Here is a 25,989-nt window from a genome sequence, read left to right on the forward strand (position 1 = left end):
CCACATTTATGTTTACATACGAGTTATTTGGATTCAAATTTGACGCTTGATATCAGCGCTGAAAGGATATGCTGCAATCCCGCTGTAACCCGCATGCAGCGATACTCAAACACGACAGTAAAGCAATAGCAAGTCTTACCATAGTCATAGTCGTAGAAGTATTACCAAAAGCACACCAATATACTCTCTAACAAACATTCATGACAAGGGCCCGTGGCCAAATTGGATAAGGCGCCTGACTACGGAAAAAACTTCCGGTTATGACATCCGAAGGAAAACACGTTTGATGATCGCTCCGTGAATTTTCAAGTTTTTTTCCTTTAATAGACATTTTTGCTGTTTTAATTTGTTACAGGTACGTTGATAAGATTTGTGTGATCGCATTCATATATAAGTGAGATATATTTTGAGTGTGTGGATAACTTTATCCACCACACAAAATATTATTTTCTGTGACAATGAATACAAAGCCTGGTCGTGCTGCACGTGCAGCACAAGGGGCTGACTCACACTCTAATGACACCAGTGGAATAGCTAACAATAAGAATGGCATGTCGAGTAACATCGATAGACAGACAGGAGCTTCTCGTCGTTTTGGGAAAGAATGTACCGTGGTGATTGATGTAAAGGATGTGAAGAAAATAAAGGCAAGTGATATTGTTAGAAGTGTCGAAGAATTAACCGGAGATATGTCGGTCTATGCAGTTGTGCCCAAAGGTGCAAATTTGTATGAGGTCACACTACCGAGTAAGGAAGTAGCATATAATACCTTGTGTGGAATTGATATTGGAAGTGAACACTTTGATTGTACTCTTTTATATTCAGACACTATTATTGTGTCAATTCTTCATTTACCAGCATACATCACAGATGATGATATAAGTATGAAGCTCGGTGAATACGGAGTAGAACTTCTTTCTCCCATTCAACGCAGATATTATCCTGGAACTAGTGTAGCTGATGGGACTCGTTATGTCAAATGTAAATTTCCACAGCAGGTAAAATCCTTGCCTTACAGTCTGAAATTTCAGACTGTCAATGGTCAACAATACTTTAGAGTATTACACAATAATCAAGTTAAGGTATGTTCTAGATGTCTTGATCCGGGACATGTTATAAAAGACTGCCCTGATTTTGTATGCTACAAGTGTGGGGAGCAAGGCCATGTAGCAAAAAATTGCACAAGGCAAAGATGTGAAAGTTGTGGAAGTTTTCCTCTTATGTGTACATGCAGGATATGTGACAAATGCCACAAAGAGGCGCAAACATGTATGTGTTACAGAGAGGCCAGTGCAGGCATTCATTCGCAAGTTGATGATGATATGAGGGAAGACATATTGGAGTTACAGAGTGACGAAGATGATAAAGAAGAAATTGAGAATGCAAAAAAAGATAATGAGAGTGGAGAAAGTGGGGAAGGAAAAGAAAGAATTGGAGTTGATATGACCAATGTAGAAATAGAATCTGAGGAAGTAAACAACAATCATACAATTGGAGATGGATCGGGGACAGATTCAGATGATGACAGGAAGATGGCTGCAGACGTTGTTGAAAGATCAAACGAATCACGTACATGTCAAGAAAACGGTACTAATATCGAAAATTTCAAAGTAGTACAAAGGAGAAGGAGAAGGTTTAATCCAGTACCTAATATGAAGATGAATAGCATGCGACGAACACCTATGAAGAAATGATCAAACACTCAACATTTTTTAATACTTTCAATACACTCATCATAATCATGGCTTTAAATATTGTATCTCTAAATGTAAATGGCTTGCGTAATTTGAATAAACTAAAGTCTGTTTTAGAAATATTTAAAGAGAAAAGAGGCCATATTTTATTATTGCAAGAAACCTTTTGGGATGATGAGTTTGTTGAAAGTGTTAGAGAAAATGAGATTTGGAATGGTGACATATTTTATAGTAATGCTGACAATAGGAGGGCAGGTGTTGCTGTTTTAGTAGTGAGAGAATTGAGAAATCAGGTGACACAAGAAATGATTGAAAAGGGTAGGATTTTACATCTTAAAATAGCTATTGATGATAAAGTGATTGATTTAATCAATATTTATGCTCCAAATGTTGTGAAGGAAAGGTTTAACTTTTTCATGAAGCTAAATACATATTTACATAACAGTACTAGTGATAGCACTATCCTGGCTGGTGATTTTAATACAACTTTAGCAGGTATTGATCGACATAACAAAGCCTTACATATTGATGATGTAGCAGTGCGTGAACTTTATAAAATTATTCATGATAGGAATATTACCGATTTATGGAGATCACGAAATCCTAGTACTCGTAGTTTCTCCAGAAAACAAGTTGTACTAGGTGAAATGAAGCAGAGTAGAATAGATTATTTTTTGATTTCCTCAAAATTGCACTCCAATGTGCAAAATATTTATTATGCAGATACATCCTTTAGTGATCATTCTTTTGTATACCTTAAACTAAATACCTGCAAAGTGGAAACAGGGCCCGGATTATGGATATTAAATAACAATGTTCTTTTTGAGGAAAAATATGTACAAAGAGTGAAATCAATTCTTACCGAGGGAAAAACTGACGAAATGTATTTCAGTGAACCACTCATTTGGTGGGATAATGTAAAATACAAAATTAAAAAATTTTCCCAAGTATACTGTACAAGAAGAAATAAGGAAAGATTACAAGAATACTTTACATTGCAAAATAAATTAAAATCATTTTCAGAAAAAGTCGCAAATAAAGAACCATATGACATTAACAAATATGAAGAACTAAAACATCAGCTAAGTGACTATGAAACTGATTTTTGTCGGGGTGCTATATTGAGATCTAAGGCCAAATGGGCAATTGAAAGCGATAGAAATACTAAATATTTTCTAAATCTTGAGAAATATCGACACAACAAAAATGTAATCAATGAATTGATTGATGATGATGGTGTAATTATTTCAAATACAAGCGGAATCTTAGATGAAATACATCAGTTTTATAGTCATTTATATTCTTCGGTAACTGTTGATGATAATTGTACTGATTCACTTTTAAATTTTGTAAACTGTTCTGTATCTGATGAGGATAAAGATATGTGTGATGCCATAATAACAGTTGATGAAATACATACAGCTATAAAAGGGATGGCTAAAAATAAAAGCCCCGGCCCGGACGGATTGACAGTAGAGTGGTATTGTAAATTTTATGATTGTATATATGATATTCTGTTGCACATCTTTCAGAGTGTTAAGAATGACAATATTATGTCGAGATCAATGAGATTTGGGGTTATATCACTTATTTATAAAAATAAGGGGGATAATAGAAGATTGCAAAATTGGCGTCCTATCAGTTTACTTAATGTAGATTATAAAATTTTGGCAAGGATTTTGTCTACACGTTTAAAAATGGTATTACCCAAAATTATTTCTCAAACTCAGACATGTTGTATAGTTGGGAGAGATATTGCTGATACTATAGTCACTGTAAGAGATATTATAGATATGGTTGAGAGAGACAATCTTGAGGGATATATCTTAAAAATTGATCAAGAAAAAGCGTTTGACAGAGTTTGCCACTCATATTTGATTTCTGTTTTACGAAAGTTCGGTTTTGGTGACAATTTTATTCAGTGGATAAAGATATTTTATAATGAAATTAAAAGTAGTGTTAAATGCAATGGTCATCTAACGAAACCCTTTTTAATTAAAAATTCAGTCAGACAAGGTTGTCCTATATCAGCAATGTTATATGTATTAGCAGCAGAACCCTTAGGACTTGCTATCAAAGCAAATCCCACTATCAAAGGTATTCCACTCCCACTGTCTAGTAATACAAGTAAAGTTTTTCAACATGCAGATGATACAACCTTGACATTAGCGGACACACAATCCATTAATCAATCTTTTAATGTACTTGACTTGTATTGTAAAGGATCTGGTGCAAAGGTGAACAAGGAAAAGACAGAACTTCTGTGTATTGGATCTGGTAAACTTACTGATGATTATTGCAAACAATTACAAATTCAAATGTGTGATCAAGTCATCTTAATTTTGGGAGCTTATATGGGAAAATGTGCAAAGTTATGTGAGCAACTGAACTGGAATGATAGATTGTCTAAAATTAAAAACTTATTGCAACTGTGGTCACAGAGATATTTGACAATACAAGGAAAAGTAACAGTTGTTAATAACTTATTAGTTTCTAGAGTATTATACATAGTGTCAGTTCAGCCTCTTCCTGATATGATTGCTGATGAATTGAAGCAATTATTTCTCAGATTTATCTGGTCAGGAAAGTCCCATTTGGTTCACTATTATACAATAATTGGTGATAAGCGAAATGGCGGACTACAGTTAACTGATATAAAGATGAAAATGTATGCATTCAGACTAAAATTTTTAAAAAGATACTTTGATGTGAATTGCCATGCTATGTGGAAAAATACCTTTGATCACTTTTTATCTACTGTCCTGAACATGAGGTTGACCAAAGAGTTGTTTCTCATGTCTTTAAATAAGCAACAATTGAATACCCTACCTATATTTTACAGAGAAATGTTTCATGCATGGGAAAAACTTAGAAATAATATCGATACAAATATTGATGTGAGGAATGTTTTTGAACAACCTCTCTTTTTAAATCCTAATATTACATGTGCTGGTAAAACGTTGTTTTTCGCAGAATTTATAGAAGCAGGAATTGTTCGTGTTCAGGATATTACATATGAATTTGTACCTGGAATACTACCTTATAGAGCTATTCAAGAAATGATATACAAATCAAATTCTGAGATCAAAACAGATAAGATAAAAAAAGACTATAATTGCATAATAGAAAGTATACCATTAGGCTGGAGAAATATTGTTGCAACAGAGTCAAAACCCACTGTAACCAATGGGAGAAATAATATGTTTCTCAGAGTTGATACAAAATTATATGACCTCTGTTTATGTACAACACAACTATTTTACAAGCTTTTATGTACGTTGATTTTTCAAGAACCAGCTTCTGTTTCCTTTTGGAGTAAGATATTTAGTTTGGAAAAGCATAAATACTGGAAATTGATACACCTACCTTTCAAGACCCCAGATTGTATAGATTTGGATTACAGAATAATGCACAATAGAATATTTACAAAAGAGAGACTAAAATACTATGGCAAAATTGATAATGACTTATGTCCAGTGTGCCAGTTGGAAACAGAGGATTTATTTCACATGTTTTTGAAATGTCCTGAATTAAGCTCTTTTAAGAATTATATTGTATATATAGTTGAGATTCTTTTTAAAAATTGTAGAGTTGGTGTTCTCAATAGCACTTCTTTTGAACAAATGCTCATGATAGGATATAACAAAGAAACAAAATCAGTAAATAGTTATTTTTTGAACTACATTCTGAGCATTGCTCGATTGTGCATTTACAAAAGAAGAAACATTATGTCTTTATTAGGGAAACAAATAGACATCGAAAGATTGTTCCAATATTTGACTAGAAAATATATATTATATGCGTATCAACATTACAAAGACAAAACTCAGACTTTGATTACGAAGTATTTTGTAAAAGATAATCCTTTAATGAGAATAGAAGAGGATAAAGTGTTTATTACATTGTAGAATCATTGTTTTGTACTATAGCATTACAAAAAAAATTTTAGATCATTGTTCTGTAATATAGCTTAACAAAATACTATTGTTGAATCATTGTTTTGAAATATAGCATTACAAACTACTATGTACATACTGACTGTATATTTTTAACTTATATACTGTACAAAGCTTTTTTTAAATAAAGAAAGAAAAAAAAAAAAAAAGGCGCCTGACTACGGATCAGGAGATTGCAGGTTCGAGTCCTGCCGGGCTCAATATTAAAATTTTATCCACACCAAATAAAGTCTATAATTAAAAGCTGATTTTTATTATATTTACAGGTCTCGTTATTACTTTTATTCCCATTATATACCAATCAAAGGTATCTCGTATACTCCCAGAAAGTCTCCTCTGAGACTTTATCAAATCTTGTTACACATATCACTTCTAAATGATCTTGTACATGGGACCTGTTACCCTTCAATTAATTTTGTAAGACTTTTCAATTTAGTCACAGAATTTAAAGACGTTTTCATGAATTCTTTATTCTCATATTTCTCATCATCTTGATGAGCATAATTACAGTCCCAGTAGCAGTAATTGTAGTAGTAGCAAACACACTCAAATCCGTTGTGGACAGGTAACGAGTCTCTGGTCAACTGGATGTGATCCCTGACTACAGACTTCAGGTTCTGACATCTGAGATTAACCCAACTGATATCGACGCAATTTCTTGACGTTTGTGCATTAAATGAACTGTTATGATTTTAACATTTGGGACACTATAGTTTTTATTATCAAACGAGTCAAGTTATATATAGATGCTATGGATGAACAACCTCACGGAAGCAACTTTACTAAAAGATTTATCTAGCACTTTCTATAAACAGGTTAGAATTGTCACTTAAGGATAAGCCCTACACAAACAACAAAACACCCCGACTGATTTCTTGATCATAGTAACATTGAACAGGACTGATCGTTGTAAATCACATAAGCAGATACACACGACGTGCTGGAAGCATCCTTGGTCCGGGCCCAATTTGAATAATATGCTTGATTTGAACAAGGTGCCTGAAGATGGATCAGTAGATTGCAGCTTTGAGTCCAGTCCAGCATGTTATGTAGATCTATTTATTCCAGCATATGAAAATCGAAGATATAAAGATATTATCTAACAATCTACAAATGAATTGAAATCTCTTAAGATAATATTTTTGGAATAATACGACTACTTTACACTTGTGCACAGATAAACATAGTTCACATTAGATATAGCAAAAAGCTTTTATCATAACTGCACTCGGCATCATCGCCGCTCAGTATCCCACTGATATAGATGTTCTATCCAATAGTCGATCTTTTGCATACGACATGCAACTCGGAGGTCAAGTCTCTTTCTTCAGAGCAATACGTTAGTTTCATACACGTATTCTCATTACTTTATTTCCATGACATCCTAAGGTCTATCCACTATATCTCTAGATCTTAATTACACTAAGCAGAATTGTTCGTAAAAATAATACAAATGCAAATACGAATCTTTACAAAATGTAAAAATGCCCATCCTTATTGGAGCACTTCCCTTGTCTAATATATAATTTCCGAGATGCTTAGTTTTTCACGACAAGTTCATCAATTTCAAGGGTTAGTAAATCTTGCAGGCAGTCTGCAATTCCGTAATGCGTAAAAAGAAAGCATCAGTTTGGGAAACATAAATTATCCAAGTTAGTTATAAATTTAAATAGATAAACTTGTCACATAACATCTGATCTAGCCATTTGTAGTTGTCAAATCTGTTTCAGACCCGCAACTACGATTTTCATCATTTCGTTATCAACTGTAGCCGTATTGGTAGCTTTAATAAGGGTTATTCCATCAAACCATGTATTTTGGAGAATGGTTTGTACAACAACTACAACAAGGAAATGAACCCACACTAACCTATAAACCAATAAGTGTTTTCGTGAAGGGCCCGTGGCCAAATTGGATAAGGCGCCTGACTTCGGATCAGGAGACTGCAGGTTCGAGTCCTGCCGGGCTCGTTTGTTAAATCTTTTCCACTGCGTATTAAAATTCTTTGATTCTCAGCATCAACATACAGATAAATATCTCTATTGACATAAAACGTGCCAATAATGAGAACAAATTAGACTTTTAAATTTTGAAAAGAGACATAGTCAACTCTTTCTTTGCTTTTGATCATAAAATCGAATCTTCCATAGGATCGTTGTCATTGCCATTTCTTTCGTCTAAGTAACCTTTAATCCATCCATGTCATGGTAACGAATCTGATTTAGTCATGCAAATTCTGACCCTTCATGACTGTACCATTGCCATCACCATGCGAATTATCATCATCCGCAAAAGCAGTGCACTTGCAGAAGTGGCGATAGTAAAATCATCTCAATCCAAACATGAATAAGTGCACATGTGAGCAAGATAATGAGAAATTAGATCCGCGGTTTCAATCCGTAGATTGCAGCTTTGATTCGATGCAATACGAAGATATGTTTTTATTCCTACAGATTAAATTTTGTTCGTACAAAACATTGTATATTTATATCTAGCATTCCATAAGTAAAACAATTACCTACTACGTAGTCGAACTTCCATGTACATCACAAAAATTCACACAGCAATCATTTTTCTCGCCCAATATTTTAACGGGTCATTTTCGTATCTTTACAATGATTTAATCAGCAGCAGCAGGAAGAATCGTTACCATTATAGGTAGTGGTTTATACGTAATTTTAACAGCAGCCATAATGTTGGTAGTAGCAGCAGAAACACTAGTAGCATATGTAGACGTAATCGTTATTATGTCCATCGTACTAGCAATATAACTCCATTGGTAGTCGTCGTGGTATCAGTTTAAGTAGTGGTAGTAGAAGCAGTGTTGTACCAACCGTAACATTCACGAACCAACCTAAGAAATAGTCTGTATGTGAAGGGCCCGTGGCCAAATTGGATAAGGCGACAGACATCGGATAGGGAGACGGCAGGTTCGAATCCCTCTTGACCCACTAGAACAATATATTTTCCTCAAAACATAATTTCTATTTGGATATGTCGTGAATTGGATTAGTAGCAAGGAGTTAACGTTACCGTCACTTTTAAAACAATTCGGTTAGATTATTAAGGTTTTGATTTAGATTCGTTTTGTACTTGAGGGCACCACAACAAAAGTAGGATATTTAGTGCCAAGGCAATTGGAGCATAAAGGCACACAACAAACTTAGATCCTAATTCTGACAACTGTTAAACACATCGGATAAATATAACCTGTTCAGTAATTGACCAGAGATTGCAGTTTCGAAAATTCACCGTGATAAGTGGGACAAGATTTCTTTGGTTCGTTTCAGAGCTTCAGAAATATATTATCTTTCCACATTTATGTTTACATACGAGTTATTTGGATTCAAATTTGACGCTTGATATCAGCGCTGAAAGGATATGCTGCAATCCCGCTGTAACCCGCATGCAGCGATACTCAAACATGACAGTAAAGCAATAGCAAGTCTTACCATAGTCATAGTCGTAGAAGTATTACCAAAAGCACACCAATATACTCTCTAACAAACATTCATGACAAGGGCCCGTGGCCAAATTGGATAAGGCGCCTGACTACGGATCAGGAGATTGCAGGTTCGAGTCCTGCCGGGCTCAATATTAAAATTTTATCCACACCAAATAAAGTCTATAATTAAAAGCTGATTTTTATTATATTTACAGGTCTCGTTATTACTTTTATTCCCATTATATACCAATCAAAGGTATCTCGTATACTCCCAGAAAGTCTCCTCTGAGACTTTATCAAATCTTGTTACACATATCACTTCTAAATGATCTTGTACATGGGACCTGTTACCCTTCAATTAATTTTGTAAGACTTTTCAATTTAGTCACAGAATTTAAAGACGTTTTCATGAATTCTTTATTCTCATATTTCTCATCATCTTGATGAGCATAATTACAGTCCCAGTAGCAGTAATTGTAGTAGTAGCAAACACACTCAAATCCGTTGTGGACAGGTAACGAGTCTCTGGTCAACTGGATGTGATCCCTGACTACAGACTTCAGGTTCTGACATCTGAGATTAACCCAACTGATATCGACGCAATTTCTTGACGTTTGTGCATTAAATGAACTGTTATGATTTTAACATTTGGGACACTATAGTTTTTATTATCAAACGAGTCAAGTTATATATAGATGCTATGGATGAACAACCTCACGGAAGCAACTTTACTAAAAGATTTATCTAGCACTTTCTATAAACAGGTTAGAATTGTCACTTAAGGATAAGCCCTACACAAACAACAAAACACCCCGACTGATTTCTTGATCATAGTAACATTGAACAGGACTGATCGTTGTAAATCACATAAGCAGATACACACGACGTGCTGGAAGCATCCTTGGTCCGGGCCCAATTTGAATAATATGCTTGATTTGAACAAGGTGCCTGAAGATGGATCAATAGATTGCAGCTTTGAGTCCAGTCCAGCATGTTATGTAGATCTATTTATTCCAGCATATGAAAATCGAAGATATAAAGATATTATCTAACAATCTACAAATGAATTGAAATCTCTTAAGATAATATTTTTGGAATAATACGACTACTTTACACTTGTGCACAGATAAACATAGTTCACATTAGATATAGCAAAAAGCTTTTATCATAACTGCACTCGGCATCATCGCCGCTCAGTATCCCACTGATATAGATGTTCTATCCAATAGTCGATCTTTTGCATACGACATGCAACTCGGAGGTCAAGTCTCTTTGTTCAGAGCAATACGTTAGTTTCATACACGTATTCTCATTACTTTATTTCCATGACATCCTAAGGTCTATCCACTATATCTCTAGATCTTAATTACACTAAGCAGAATTGTTCGTAAAAATAATACAAATGCAAATACGAATCTTTACAAAATGTAAAAATGCCCATCCTTATTGGAGCACTTCCCTTGTCTAATATATAATTTCCGAGATGCTTAGTTTTTCACGACAAGTTCATCAATTTCAAGGGTTAGTAAATCTTGCAGGCAGTCTGCAATTCCGTAATGCGTAAAAAGAAAGCATCAGTTTGGGAAACATAAATTATCCAAGTTAGTTATAAATTTAAATAGATAAACTTGTCACATAACATCTGATCTAGCCATTTGTAGTTGTCAAATCTGTTTCAGACCCGCAACTACGATTTTCATCATTTCGTTATCAACTGTAGCCGTATTGGTAGCTTTAATAAGGGTTATTCCATCAAACCATGTATTTTGGAGAATGGTTTGTACAACAACTACAACAAGGAAATGAACCCACACTAACCTATAAACCAATAAGTGTTTTCGTGAAGGGCCCGTGGCCAAATTGGATAAGGCGCCTGACTTCGGATCAGGAGACTGCAGGTTCGAGTCCTGCCGGGCTCGTTTGTTAAATCTTTTCCACTGCGTATTAAAATTCTTTGATTCTCAGCATCAACATACAGATAAATATCTCTATTGACATAAAACGTGCCAATAATGAGAACAAATTAGACTTTTAAATTTTGAAAAGAGACATAGTCAACTCTTTCTTTGCTTTTGATCATAAAATCGAATCTTCCATAGGATCGTTGTCATTGCCATTTCTTTCGTCTAAGTAACCTTTAATCCATCCATGTCATGGTAACGAATCTGATTTAGTCATGCAAATTCTGACCCTTCATGACTGTACCATTGCCATCACCATGCGAATTATCATCATCCGCAAAAGCAGTGCACTTGCAGAAGTGGCGATAGTAAAATCATCTCAATCCAAACATGAATAAGTGCACATGTGAGCAAGATAATGAGAAATTAGATCCGCGGTTTCAATCCGTAGATTGCAGCTTTGATTCGATGCAATACGAAGATATGTTTTTATTCCTACAGATTAAATTTTGTTCGTACAAAACATTGTATATTTATATCTAGCATTCCATAAGTAAAACAATTACCTACTACGTAGTCGAACTTCCATGTACATCACAAAAATTCACACAGCAATCATTTTTCTCGCCCAATATTTTAACGGGTCATTTTCGTATCTTTACAATGATTTAATCAGCAGCAGCAGGAAGAATCGTTACCATTATAGGTAGTGGTTTATACGTAATTTTAACAGCAGCCATAATGTTGGTAGTAGCAGCAGAAACACTAGTAGCATATGTAGACGTAATCGTTATTATGTCCATCGTACTAGCAATATAACTCCATTGGTAGTCGTCGTGGTATCAGTTTAAGTAGTGGTAGTAGAAGCAGTGTTGTACCAACCGTAACATTCACGAACCAACCTAAGAAATAGTCTGTATGTGAAGGGCCCGTGGCCAAATTGGATAAGGCGACAGACATCGGATAGGGAGACGGCAGGTTCGAATCCCTCTTGACCCACTAGAACAATATATTTTCCTCAAAACATAATTTCTATTTGGATATGTCGTGAATTGGATTAGTAGCAAGGAGTTAACGTTACCGTCACTTTTAAAACAATTCGGTTAGATTATTAAGGTTTTGATTTAGATTCGTTTTGTACTTGAGGGCACCACAACAAAAGTAGGATATTTAGTGCCAAGGCAATTGGAGCATAAAGGCACACAACAAACTTAGATCCTAATTCTGACAACTGTTAAACACATCGGATAAATATAACCTGTTCAGTAATTGACCAGAGATTGCAGTTTCGAAAATTCACCGTGATAAGTGGGACAAGATTTCTTTGGTTCGTTTCAGAGCTTCAGAAATATATTATCTTTCCACATTTATGTTTACATACGAGTTATTTGGATTCAAATTTGACGCTTGATATCAGCGCTGAAAGGATATGCTGCAATCCCGCTGTAACCCGCATGCAGCGATACTCAAACATGACAGTAAAGCAATAGCAAGTCTTACCATAGTCATAGTCGTAGAAGTATTACCAAAAGCACACCAATATACTCTCTAACAAACATTCATGACAAGGGCCCGTGGCCAAATTGGATAAGGCGCCTGACTACGGATCAGGAGATTGCAGGTTCGAGTCCTGCCGGGCTCAATATTAAAATTTTATCCACACCAAATAAAGTCTATAATTAAAAGCTGATTTTTATTATATTTACAGGTCTCGTTATTACTTTTATTCCCATTATATACCAATCAAAGGTATCTCGTATACTCCCAGAAAGTCTCCTCTGAGACTTTATCAAATCTTGTTACACATATCACTTCTAAATGATCTTGTACATGGGACCTGTTACCCTTCAATTAATTTTGTAAGACTTTTCAATTTAGTCACAGAATTTAAAGACGTTTTCATGAATTCTTTATTCTCATATTTCTCATCATCTTCATGAGCATAATTACAGTCCCAGTAGCAGTAATTGTAGTAGTAGCAAACACACTCAAATCCGTTGTGGACAGGTAACGAGTCTCTGGTCAACTGGATGTGATCCCTGACTACAGACTTCAGGTTCTGACATCTGAGATTAACCCAACTGATATCGACGCAATTTCTTGACGTTTGTGCATTAAATGAACTGTTATGATTTTAACATTTGGGACACTATAGTTTTTATTATCAAACGAGTCAAGTTATATATAGATGCTATGGATGAACAACCTCACGGAAGCAACTTTACTAAAAGATTTATCTAGCACTTTCTATAAACAGGTTAGAATTGTCACTTAAGGATAAGCCCTACACAAACAACAAAACACCCCGACTGATTTCTTGATCATAGTAACATTGAACAGGACTGATCGTTGTAAATCACATAAGCAGATACACACGACGTGCTGGAAGCATCCTTGGTCCGGGCCCAATTTGAATAATATGCTTGATTTGAACAAGGTGCCTGAAGATGGATCAGTAGATTGCAGCTTTGAGTCCAGTCCAGCATGTTATGTAGATCTATTTATTCCAGCATATGAAAATCGAAGATATAAAGATATTATCTAACAATCTACAAATGAATTGAAATCTCTTAAGATAATATTTTTGGAATAATACGACTACTTTACACTTGTGCACAGATAAACATAGTTCACATTAGATATAGCAAAAAGCTTTTATCATAACTGCACTCGGCATCATCGCCGCTCAGTATCCCACTGATATAGATGTTCTATCCAATAGTCGATCTTTTGCATACGACATGCAACTCGGAGGTCAAGTCTCTTTGTTCAGAGCAATACGTTAGTTTCATACACGTATTCTCATTACTTTATTTCCATGACATCCTAAGGTCTATCCACTATATCTCTAGATCTTAATTACACTAAGCAGAATTGTTCGTAAAAATAATACAAATGCAAATACGAATCTTTACAAAATGTAAAAATGCCCATCCTTATTGGAGCACTTCCCTTGTCTAATATATAATTTCCGAGATGCTTAGTTTTTCACGACAAGTTCATCAATTTCAAGGGTTAGTAAATCTTGCAGGCAGTCTGCAATTCCGTAATGCGTAAAAAGAAAGCATCAGTTTGGGAAACATAAATTATCCAAGTTAGTTATAAATTTAAATAGATAAACTTGTCACATAACATCTGATCTTGCCATTTGTAGTTGTCAAATCTGTTTCAGACCCGCAACTACGATTTTCATCATTTCGTTATCAACTGTAGCCGTATTGGTAGCTTTAATAAGGGTTATTCCATCAAAGCATGTATTTTGGAGAATGGTTTGTACAACAACTACAACAAGGAAATGAACCCACACTAACCTATAAACCAATAAGTGTTTTCGTGAAGGGCCCGTGGCCAAATTGGATAAGGCGCCTGACTTCGGATCAGGAGACTGCAGGTTCGAGTCCTGCCGGGCTCGTTTGTTAAATCTTTTCCACTGCGTATTAAAATTCTTTGATTCTCAGCATCAACATACAGATAAATATCTCTATTGACATAAAACGTGCCAATAATGAGAACAAATTAGACTTTTAAATTTTGAAAAGAGACATAGTCAACTCTTTCTTTGCTTTTGATCATAAAATCGAATCTTCCATAGGATCGTTGTCATTGCCATTTCTTTCGTCTAAGTAACCTTTAATCCATCCATGTCATGGTAACGAATCTGATTTAGTCATGCAAATTCTGACCCTTCATGACTGTACCATTGCCATCACCATGCGAATTATCATCATCCGCAAAAGCAGTGCACTTGCAGAAGTGGCGATAGTAAAATCATCTCAATCCAAACATGAATAAGTGCACATGTGAGCAAGATAATGAGAAATTAGATCCGCGGTTTCAATCCGTAGATTGCAGCTTTGATTCGATGCAATACGAAGATATGTTTTTATTCCTACAGATTAAATTTTGTTCGTACAAAACATTGTATATTTATATCTAGCATTCCATAAGTAAAACAATTACCTACTACGTAGTCGAACTTCCATGTACATCACAAAAATTCACACAGCAATCATTTTTCTCGCCCAATATTTTAACGGGTCATTTTCGTATCTTTACAATGATTTAATCAGCAGCAGCAGGAAGAATCGTTACCATTATAGGTAGTGGTTTATACGTAATTTTAACAGCAGCCATAATGTTGGTAGTAGCAGCAGAAACACTAGTAGCATATGTAGACGTAATCGTTATTATGTCCATCGTACTAGCAATATAACTCCATTGGTAGTCGTCGTGGTATCAGTTTAAGTAGTGGTAGTAGAAGCAGTGTTGTACCAACCGTAACATTCACGAACCAACCTAAGAAATAGTCTGTATGTGAAGGGCCCGTGGCCAAATTGGATAAGGCGACAGACATCGGATAGGGAGACGGCAGGTTCGAATCCCTCTTGACCCACTAGAACAATATATTTTCCTCAAAACATAATTTCTATTTGGATATGTCGTGAATTGGATTAGTAGCAAGGAGTTAACGTTACCGTCACTTTTAAAACAATTCGGTTAGATTATTAAGGTTTTGATTTAGATTCGTTTTGTACTTGAGGGCACCACAACAAAAGTAGGATATTTAGTGCCAAGGCAATTGGAGCATAAAGGCACACAACAAACTTAGATCCTAATTCTGACAACTGTTAAACACATCGGATAAATATAACCTGTTCAGTAATTGACCAGAGATTGCAGTTTCGAAAATTCACCGTGATAAGTGGGACAAGATTTCTTTGGTTCGTTTCAGAGCTTCAGAAATATATTATCTTTCCACATTTATGTTTACATACGAGTTATTTGGATTCAAATTTGACGCTTGATATCAGCGCTGAAAGGATATGCTGCAATCCCGCTGTAACCCGCATGCAGCGATACTCAAACATGACAGTAAAGCAATAGCAAGTCTTACCATAGTCATAGTCGTAGAAGTATTACCAAAAGCACACCAATATACTCTCTAACAAACATTCATGACAAGGGCCCGTGGCCAAATTGGATAAGGCGCCTGACTACGGATCAGGAGATTGCAGGTTCGAGTCCTGCCGGGCTCAATATTAAAATTTTATCCACACCAAATAAAGTCTATAATTAAAAGCTGATTTTTATTATATTTACAGGTCTCGTTATTACTTTTATTCCCATTATATACCAATCAAAGGTATCTCGTATACTCCCAGAAAGTCTCCTCTGAGACTTTATCAAATCTTGTTACACATATCACTTCTAAATGATCTTGTACATGGGACCTGTTACCCTTCAATTAATTTTGTAAGACTTTTCAATTTAGTCACAGAATTTAAAGACGTTTTCATGAATTCTTTATTCTCATATTTCTCATCATCTTCATGAGCATAATTACAGTCCCAGTAGCAGTAATTGTAGTAGTAGCAAACACACTCAAATCCGTTGTGGACAGGTAACGAGTCTCTGGTCAACTGGATGTGATCCCTGACTACAGACTTCAGGTTCTGACATCTGAGATTAACCCAACTGATATCGACGCAATTTCTTGACGTTTGTGCATTAAATGAACTGTTATGATTTTAACATCTGGGACACTATAGTTTTTATTATCAAACGAGTCAAGTTATATATAGATGCTATGGATGAACAACCTCACGGAAGCAACTTTACTAAAAGATTTATCTAGTACTTTCTATAAACAGGTTAGAATTGTCACTTAAGGATAAGCCCTACACAAACAACAAAACACCCCGACTGATTTCTTGATCATAGTAACATTGAACAGGACTGATCGTTGTAAATCACATAAGCAGATACACACGACGTGCTGGAAGCATCCTTGGTCCGGGCCCAATTTGAATAATATGCTTGATTTGAACAAGGTGCCTGAAGATGGATCAGTAGATTGCAGCTTTGAGTCCAGTCCAGCATGTTATGTAGATCTATTTATTCCAGCATATGAAAATCGAAGATATAAAGATATTATCTAACAATCTACAAATGAATTGAAATCTCTTAAGATAATATTTTTGGAATAATACGACTACTTTACACTTGTGCACAGATAAACATAGTTCACATTAGATGTAGCAAAAAGCTTTTATCATAACTGCACTCGGCATCATCGCCGCTCAGTATCCCACTGATATAGATGTTCTATCCAATAGTCGATCTTTTGCATACGACATGCAACTCGGAGGTCAAGTCTCTTTCTTCAGAGCAATACGTTAGTTTCATACACGTATTCTCATTACTTTATTTCCATGACATCCTAAGGTCTATCCACTATATCTCTAGATCTTAATTACACTAAGCAGAATTGTTCGTAAAAATAATACAAATGCAAATACGAATCTTTACAAAATGTAAAAATGCCCATCCTTATTGGAGCACTTCCCTTGTCTAATATATAATTTCCGAGATGCTTAGTTTTTCACGACAAGTTCATCAATTTCAAGGGTTAGTAAATCTTGCAGGCAGTCTGCAATTCCGTAATGCGTAAAAAGAAAGCATCAGTTTGGGAAACATAAATTATCCAAGTTAGTTATAAATTTAAATAGATAAACTTGTCACATAACATCTGATCTAGCCATTTGTAGTTGTCAAATCTGTTTCAGACCCGCAACTACGATTTTCATCATTTCGTTATCAACTGTAGCCGTATTGGTAGCTTTAATAAGGGTTATTCCATCAAACCATGTATTTTGGAGAATGGTTTGTACAACAACTACAACAAGGAAATGAACCCACACTAACCTATAAACCAATAAGTGTTTTCGTGAAGGGCCCGTGGCCAAATTGGATAAGGCGCCTGACTTCGGATCAGGAGACTGCAGGTTCGAGTCCTGCCGGGCTCGTTTGTTAAATCTTTAACACTGCGTATTAAAATTCTTTGATTCTCAGCATCAACATACAGATAAATATCTCTATTGACATAAAACGTGCCAATAATGAGAACAAATTAGACTTTTAAATTTTGAAAAGAGACATAGTCAACTCTTTCTTTGCTTTTGATCATAAAATCGAATCTTCCATAGGATCGTTGTCATTGCCATTTCTTTCGTCTAAGTAACCTTTAATCCATCCATGTCATGGTAACGAATCTGATTTAGTCATGCAAATTCTGACCCTTCATGACTGTACCATTGCCATCACCATGCGAATTATCATCATCCGCAAAAGCAGTGCACTTGCAGAAGTGGCGATAGTAAAATCATCTCAATCCAAACATGAATAAGTGCACATGTGAGCAAGATAATGAGAAATTAGATCCGCGGTTTCAATCCGTAGATTGCAGCTTTGATTCGATGCAATACGAAGATATGTTTTTATTCCTACAGATTAAATTTTGTTCGTACAAAACATTGTATATTTATATCTAGCATTCCATAAGTAAAACAATTACCTACTACGTAGTCGAACTTCCATGTACATCACAAAAATTCACACAGCAATCATTTTTCTCGCCCAATATTTTAACGGGTCATTTTCGTATCTTTACAATGATTTAATCAGCAGCAGCAGGAAGAATCGTTACCATTATAGGTAGTGGTTTATACGTAATTTTAACAGCAGCCATAATGTTGGTAGTAGCAGCAGAAACACTAGTAGCATATGTAGACGTAATCGTTATTATGTCCATCGTACTAGCAATATAACTCCATTGGTAGTCGTCGTGGTATCAGTTTAAGTAGTGGTAGTAGAAGCAGTGTTGTACCAACCGTAACATTCACGAACCAACCTAAGAAATAGTCTGTATGTGAAGGGCCCGTGGCCAAATTGGATAAGGCGACAGACATCGGATAGGGAGACTGCAGGTTCGAATCCCTCTTGACCCACTAGAACAATATATTTTCCTCAAAACATAATTTCTATTTGGATATGTCGTGAATTGGATTAGTAGCAAGGAGTTAACGTTACCGTCACTTTTAAAACAATTCGGTTAGATTATTAAGGCTTTGATTTAGATTCGTTTTGTACTTGAGGGCACCACAACAAAAGTAGGATATTTAGTGCCAAGGCAATTGGAGCATAAAGGCACACAACAAACTTAGATCCTAATTCTGACAACTGTTAAACACATCGGATAAATATAACCTGTTCAGTAATTGACCAGAGATTGCAGTTTCGAAAATTCACCGTGATAAGTGGGACAAGATTTCTTTGGTTCGTTTCAGAGCTTCAGAAATATATTATCTTTCCACATTTATGTTTACATACGAGTTATTTGGATTCAAATTTGACGCTTGATATCAGCGCTGAAAGGATATGCTGCAATCCCGCTGTAACCCGCATGCAGCGATACTCAAACACGACAGTAAAGCAATAGCAAGTCTTACCATAGTCATAGTCGTAGAAGTATTACCAAAAGCACACCAATATACTCTCTAACAAACATTCATGACAAGGGCCCGTGGCCAAATTGGATAAGGCGCCTGACTACGGAAAAAACTTCCGGTTATGACATCCGAAGGAAAACACGTTTGATGATCGCTCCGTGAATTTTCAAGTTTTTTTCCTTTAATAGACATTTTTGCTGTTTTAATTTGTTACAGGTACGTTGATAAGATTTGTGTGATCGCATTCATATATAAGTGAGATATATTTTGAGTGTGTGGATAACTTTATCCACCACACAAAATATTATTTTCTGTGACAATGAATACAAAGCCTGGTCGTGCTGCACGTGCAGCACAAGGGGCTGACTCACACTCTAATGACACCAGTGGAATAGCTAACAATAAGAATGGCATGTCGAGTAACATCGATAGACAGACAGGAGCTTCTCGTCGTTTTGGGAAAGAATGTACCGTGGTGATTGATGTAAAGGATGTGAAGAAAATAAAGGCAAGTGATATTGTTAGAAGTGTCGAAGAATTAACCGGAGATATGTCGGTCTATGCAGTTGTGCCCAAAGGTGCAAATTTGTATGAGGTCACACTACCGAGTAAGGAAGTAGCATATAATACCTTGTGTGGAATTGATATTGGAAGTGAACACTTTGATTGTACTCTTTTATATTCAGACACTATTATTGTGTCAATTCTTCATTTACCAGCATACATCACAGATGATGATATAAGTATGAAGCTCGGTGAATACGGAGTAGAACTTCTTTCTCCCATTCAACGCAGATATTATCCTGGAACTAGTGTAGCTGATGGGACTCGTTATGTCAAATGTAAATTTCCACAGCAGGTAAAATCCTTGCCTTACAGTCTGAAATTTCAGACTGTCAATGGTCAACAATACTTTAGAGTATTACACAATAATCAAGTTAAGGTATGTTCTAGATGTCTTGATCCGGGACATGTTATAAAAGACTGCCCTGATTTTGTATGCTACAAGTGTGGGGAGCAAGGCCATGTAGCAAAAAATTGCACAAGGCAAAGATGTGAAAGTTGTGGAAGTTTTCCTCTTATGTGTACATGCAGGATATGTGACAAATGCCACAAAGAGGCGCAAACATGTATGTGTTACAGAGAGGCCAGTGCAGGCATTCATTCGCAAGTTGATGATGATATGAGGGAAGACATATTGGAGTTACAGAGTGACGAAGATGATAAAGAAGAAATTGAGAATGCAAAAAAAGATAATGAGAGTGGAGAAAGTGGGGAAGGAAAAGAAAGAATTGGAGTTGATATGACCAATGTAGAAATAGAATCTGAGGAAGTAAACAACAATCATACAATTGGAGATGGATCGGGGACAGATTCAGATGATGACAGGAAGATGGCTGCAGACGTTGTTGAAAGATCAAACGAATCACGTACATGTCAAGAAAACGGTACTAATATCGAAAATTTCAAAGTAGTACAAAGGAGAAGGAGAAGGTTTAATCCAGTACCTAATATGAAGATGAATAGCATGCGACGAACACCTATGAAGAAATGATCAAACACTCAACATTTTTTAATACTTTCAATACACTCATCATAATCATGGCTTTAAATATTGTATCTCTAAATGTAAATGGCTTGCGTAATTTGAATAAACTAAAGTCTGTTTTAGAAATATTTAAAGAGAAAAGAGGCCATATTTTATTATTGCAAGAAACCTTTTGGGATGATGAGTTTGTTGAAAGTGTTAGAGAAAATGAGATTTGGAATGGTGACATATTTTATAGTAATGCTGACAATAGGAGGGCAGGTGTTGCTGTTTTAGTAGTGAGAGAATTGAGAAATCAGGTGACACAAGAAATGATTGAAAAGGGTAGGATTTTACATCTTAAAATAGCTATTGATGATAAAGTGATTGATTTAATCAATATTTATGCTCCAAATGTTGTGAAGGAAAGGTTTAACTTTTTCATGAAGCTAAATACATATTTACATAACAGTACTAGTGATAGCACTATCCTGGCTGGTGATTTTAATACAACTTTAGCAGGTATTGATCGACATAACAAAGCCTTACATATTGATGATGTAGCAGTGCGTGAACTTTATAAAATTATTCATGATAGGAATATTACCGATTTATGGAGATCACGAAATCCTAGTACTCGTAGTTTCTCCAGAAAACAAGTTGTACTAGGTGAAATGAAGCAGAGTAGAATAGATTATTTTTTGATTTCCTCAAAATTGCACTCCAATGTGCAAAATATTTATTATGCAGATACATCCTTTAGTGATCATTCTTTTGTATACCTTAAACTAAATACCTGCAAAGTGGAAACAGGGCCCGGATTATGGATATTAAATAACAATGTTCTTTTTGAGGAAAAATATGTACAAAGAGTGAAATCAATTCTTACCGAGGGAAAAACTGACGAAATGTATTTCAGTGAACCACTCATTTGGTGGGATAATGTAAAATACAAAATTAAAAAATTTTCCCAAGTATACTGTACAAGAAGAAATAAGGAAAGATTACAAGAATACTTTACATTGCAAAATAAATTAAAATCATTTTCAGAAAAAGTCGCAAATAAAGAACCATATGACATTAACAAATATGAAGAACTAAAACATCAGCTAAGTGACTATGAAACTGATTTTTGTCGGGGTGCTATATTGAGATCTAAGGCCAAATGGGCAATTGAAAGCGATAGAAATACTAAATATTTTCTAAATCTTGAGAAATATCGACACAACAAAAATGTAATCAATGAATTGATTGATGATGATGGTGTAATTATTTCAAATACAAGCGGAATCTTAGATGAAATACATCAGTTTTATAGTCATTTATATTCTTCGGTAACTGTTGATGATAATTGTACTGATTCACTTTTAAATTTTGTAAACTGTTCTGTATCTGATGAGGATAAAGATATGTGTGATGCCATAATAACAGTTGATGAAATACATACAGCTATAAAAGGGATGGCTAAAAATAAAAGCCCCGGCCCGGACGGATTGACAGTAGAGTGGTATTGTAAATTTTATGATTGTATATATGATATTCTGTTGCACATCTTTCAGAGTGTTAAGAATGACAATATTATGTCGAGATCAATGAGATTTGGGGTTATATCACTTATTTATAAAAATAAGGGGGATAATAGAAGATTGCAAAATTGGCGTCCTATCAGTTTACTTAATGTAGATTATAAAATTTTGGCAAGGATTTTGTCTACACGTTTAAAAATGGTATTACCCAAAATTATTTCTCAAACTCAGACATGTTGTATAGTTGGGAGAGATATTGCTGATACTATAGTCACTGTAAGAGATATTATAGATATGGTTGAGAGAGACAATCTTGAGGGATATATCTTAAAAATTGATCAAGAAAAAGCGTTTGACAGAGTTTGCCACTCATATTTGATTTCTGTTTTACGAAAGTTCGGTTTTGGTGACAATTTTATTCAGTGGATAAAGATATTTTATAATGAAATTAAAAGTAGTGTTAAATGCAATGGTCATCTAACGAAACCCTTTTTAATTAAAAATTCAGTCAGACAAGGTTGTCCTATATCAGCAATGTTATATGTATTAGCAGCAGAACCCTTAGGACTTGCTATCAAAGCAAATCCCACTATCAAAGGTATTCCACTCCCACTGTCTAGTAATACAAGTAAAGTTTTTCAACATGCAGATGATACAACCTTGACATTAGCGGACACACAATCCATTAATCAATCTTTTAATGTACTTGACTTGTATTGTAAAGGATCTGGTGCAAAGGTGAACAAGGAAAAGACAGAACTTCTGTGTATTGGATCTGGTAAACTTACTGATGATTATTGCAAACAATTACAAATTCAAATGTGTGATCAAGTCATCTTAATTTTGGGAGCTTATGTGGGAAAATGTGCAAAGTTATGTGAGCAACTGAACTGGAATGATAGATTGTCTAAAATTAAAAACTTATTGCAACTGTGGTCACAGAGATATTTGACAATACAAGGAAAAGTAACAGTTGTTAATAACTTATTAGTTTCTAGAGTATTATACATAGTGTCAGTTCAGCCTCTTCCTGATATGATTGCTGATGAATTGAAGCAATTATTTCTCAGATTTATCTGGTCAGGAAAGTCCCATTTGGTTCACTATTATACAATAATTGGTGATAAGCGAAATGGCGGACTACAGTTAACTGATATAAAGATGAAAATGTATGCATTCAGACTAAAATTTTTAAAAAGATACTTTGATGTGAATTGCCATGCTATGTGGAAAAATACCTTTGATCACTTTTTATCTACTGTCCTGAACATGAGGTTGACCAAAGAGTTGTTTCTCATGTCTTTAAATAAGCAACAATTGAATACCCTACCTATATTTTACAGAGAAATGTTTCATGCATGGGAAAAACTTAGAAATAATATCGATACAAATATTGATGTGAGGAATGTTTTTGAACAACCTCTCTTTTTAAATCCTAATATTACATGTGCTGGTAAAACGTTGTTTTTCGCAGAATTTATAGAAGCAGGAATTGTTCGTGTTCAGGATATTACATATGAATTTGTACCTGGAATACTACCTTATAGAGCTATTCAAGAAATGATATACAAATCAAATTCTGAGATCAAAACAGATAAGATAAAAAAAGACTATAATTGCATAATAGAAAGTATACCATTAGGCTGGAGAAATATTGTTGCAACAGAGTCAAAACCCACTGTAACCAATGGGAGAAATAATATGTTTCTCAGAGTTGATACAAAATTATATGACCTCTGTTTATGTACAACACAACTATTTTACAAGCTTTTATGTACGTTGATTTTTCAAGAACCAGCTTCTGTTTCCTTTTGGAGTAAGATATTTAGTTTGGAAAAGCATAAATACTGGAAATTGATACACCTACCTTTCAAGACCCCAGATTGTATAGATTTGGATTACAGAATAATGCACAATAGAATATTTACAAAAGAGAGACTAAAATACTATGGCAAAATTGATAATGACTTATGTCCAGTGTGCCAGTTGGAAACAGAGGATTTATTTCACATGTTTTTGAAATGTCCTGAATTAAGCTCTTTTAAGAATTATATTGTATATATAGTTGAGATTCTTTTTAAAAATTGTAGAGTTGGTGTTCTCAATAGCACTTCTTTTGAACAAATGCTCATGATAGGATATAACAAAGAAACAAAATCAGTAAATAGTTATTTTTTGAACTACATTCTGAGCATTGCTCGATTGTGCATTTACAAAAGAAGAAACATTATGTCTTTATTAGGGAAACAAATAGACATCGAAAGATTGTTCCAATATTTGACTAGAAAATATATATTATATGCGTATCAACATTACAAAGACAAAACTCAGACTTTGATTACGAAGTATTTTGTAAAAGATAATCCTTTAATGAGAATAGAAGAGGATAAAGTGTTTATTACATTGTAGAATCATTGTTTTGTACTATAGCATTACAAAAAAAATTTTAGATCATTGTTCTGTAATATAGCTTAACAAAATACTATTGTTGAATCATTGTTTTGAAATATAGCATTACAAACTACTATGTACATACTGACTGTATATTTTTAACTTATATACTGTACAAAGCTTTTTTTAAATAAAGAAAGAAAAAAAAAAAAAAAGGCGCCTGACTACGGATCAGGAGATTGCAGGTTCGAGTCCTGCCGGGCTCAATATTAAAATTTTATCCACACCAAATAAAGTCTATAATTAAAAGCTGATTTTTATTATATTTACAGGTCTCGTTATTACTTTTATTCCCATTATATACCAATCAAAGGTATCTCGTATACTCCCAGAAAGTCTCCTCTGAGACTTTATCAAATCTTGTTACACATATCACTTCTAAATGATCTTGTACATGGGACCTGTTACCCTTCAATTAATTTTGTAAGACTTTTCAATTTAGTCACAGAATTTAAAGACGTTTTCATGAATTCTTTATTCTCATATTTCTCATCATCTTCATGAGCATAATTACAGTCCCAGTAGCAGTAATTGTAGCAGTAGCAAACACACTCAAATCCGTTGTGGACAGGTAACGAGTCTCTGGTCAACTGGATGTGATCCCTGACTACAGACTTCAGGTTCTGACATCTGAGATTAACCCAACTGATATCGACGCAATTTCTTGACGTTTGTGCATTAAATGAACTGTTATGATTTTAACATTTGGGACACTATAGTTTTTATTATCAAACGAGTCAAGTTATATATAGATGCTATGGATGAACAACCTCACGGAAGCAACTTTACTAAAAGATTTATCTAGCACTTTCTATAAACAGGTTATAATTGTCACTTAAGGATAAGCCCTACACAAACAACAAAACACCCCGACTGATTTCTTGATCATAGTAACATTGAACAGGACTGATCGTTGTAAATCACATAAGCAGATACACACGACGTGCTGGAAGCATCCTTGGTCCGGGCCCAATTTGAATAATATGCTTGATTTGAACAAGGTGCCTGAAGATGGATCAGTAGATTGCAGCTTTGAGTCCAGTCCAGCATGTTATGTAGATCTATTTATTCCAGCATATGAAAATCGAAGATATAAAGATATTATCTAACAATCTACAAATGAATTGAAATCTCTTAAGATAATATTTTTGGAATAATACGACTACTTTACACTTGTGCACAGATAAACATAGTTCACAT

General features: G+C 34.8%; 7 non-coding genes across 7 annotated transcripts; all 7 read left to right on the top strand.

Moving 5' to 3' along the window:
- Positions 1-7,546: 7,546 nt before the first annotated feature.
- Positions 7,547-7,620, top strand: Trnar-ucg (transfer RNA arginine (anticodon UCG)). The gene has a single exon. It is a non-coding gene; the product is annotated as a tRNA-Arg (tRNA).
- A 1,550-nt stretch (positions 7,621-9,170) lies between these two features.
- On the top strand, positions 9,171-9,244 carry Trnar-acg (transfer RNA arginine (anticodon ACG)). The gene has a single exon. It is a non-coding gene; the product is annotated as a tRNA-Arg (tRNA).
- A 1,696-nt stretch (positions 9,245-10,940) lies between these two features.
- Positions 10,941-11,014, top strand: Trnar-ucg (transfer RNA arginine (anticodon UCG)). Its single transcript has one exon. It is a non-coding gene; the product is annotated as a tRNA-Arg (tRNA).
- A 1,550-nt stretch (positions 11,015-12,564) lies between these two features.
- Positions 12,565-12,638, top strand: Trnar-acg (transfer RNA arginine (anticodon ACG)). The gene has a single exon. It is a non-coding gene; the product is annotated as a tRNA-Arg (tRNA).
- A 1,696-nt stretch (positions 12,639-14,334) lies between these two features.
- On the top strand, positions 14,335-14,408 carry Trnar-ucg (transfer RNA arginine (anticodon UCG)). Its single transcript has one exon. It is a non-coding gene; the product is annotated as a tRNA-Arg (tRNA).
- A 1,550-nt stretch (positions 14,409-15,958) lies between these two features.
- Trnar-acg (transfer RNA arginine (anticodon ACG)) lies at positions 15,959-16,032 on the top strand. Its single transcript has one exon. It is a non-coding gene; the product is annotated as a tRNA-Arg (tRNA).
- A 1,696-nt stretch (positions 16,033-17,728) lies between these two features.
- Trnar-ucg (transfer RNA arginine (anticodon UCG)) lies at positions 17,729-17,802 on the top strand. Its single transcript has one exon. It is a non-coding gene; the product is annotated as a tRNA-Arg (tRNA).
- The last annotated feature ends 8,187 nt before the right edge of the window (positions 17,803-25,989 follow it).

The sequence above is a fragment of the Sinohyriopsis cumingii genome, chromosome 10, assembly GCF_028554795.1.
Source record: "Sinohyriopsis cumingii isolate HCF-2022 chromosome 10, ASM2855479v2, whole genome shotgun sequence".
NCBI lineage: Eukaryota > Metazoa > Mollusca > Bivalvia > Unionida > Unionidae > Sinohyriopsis > Sinohyriopsis cumingii.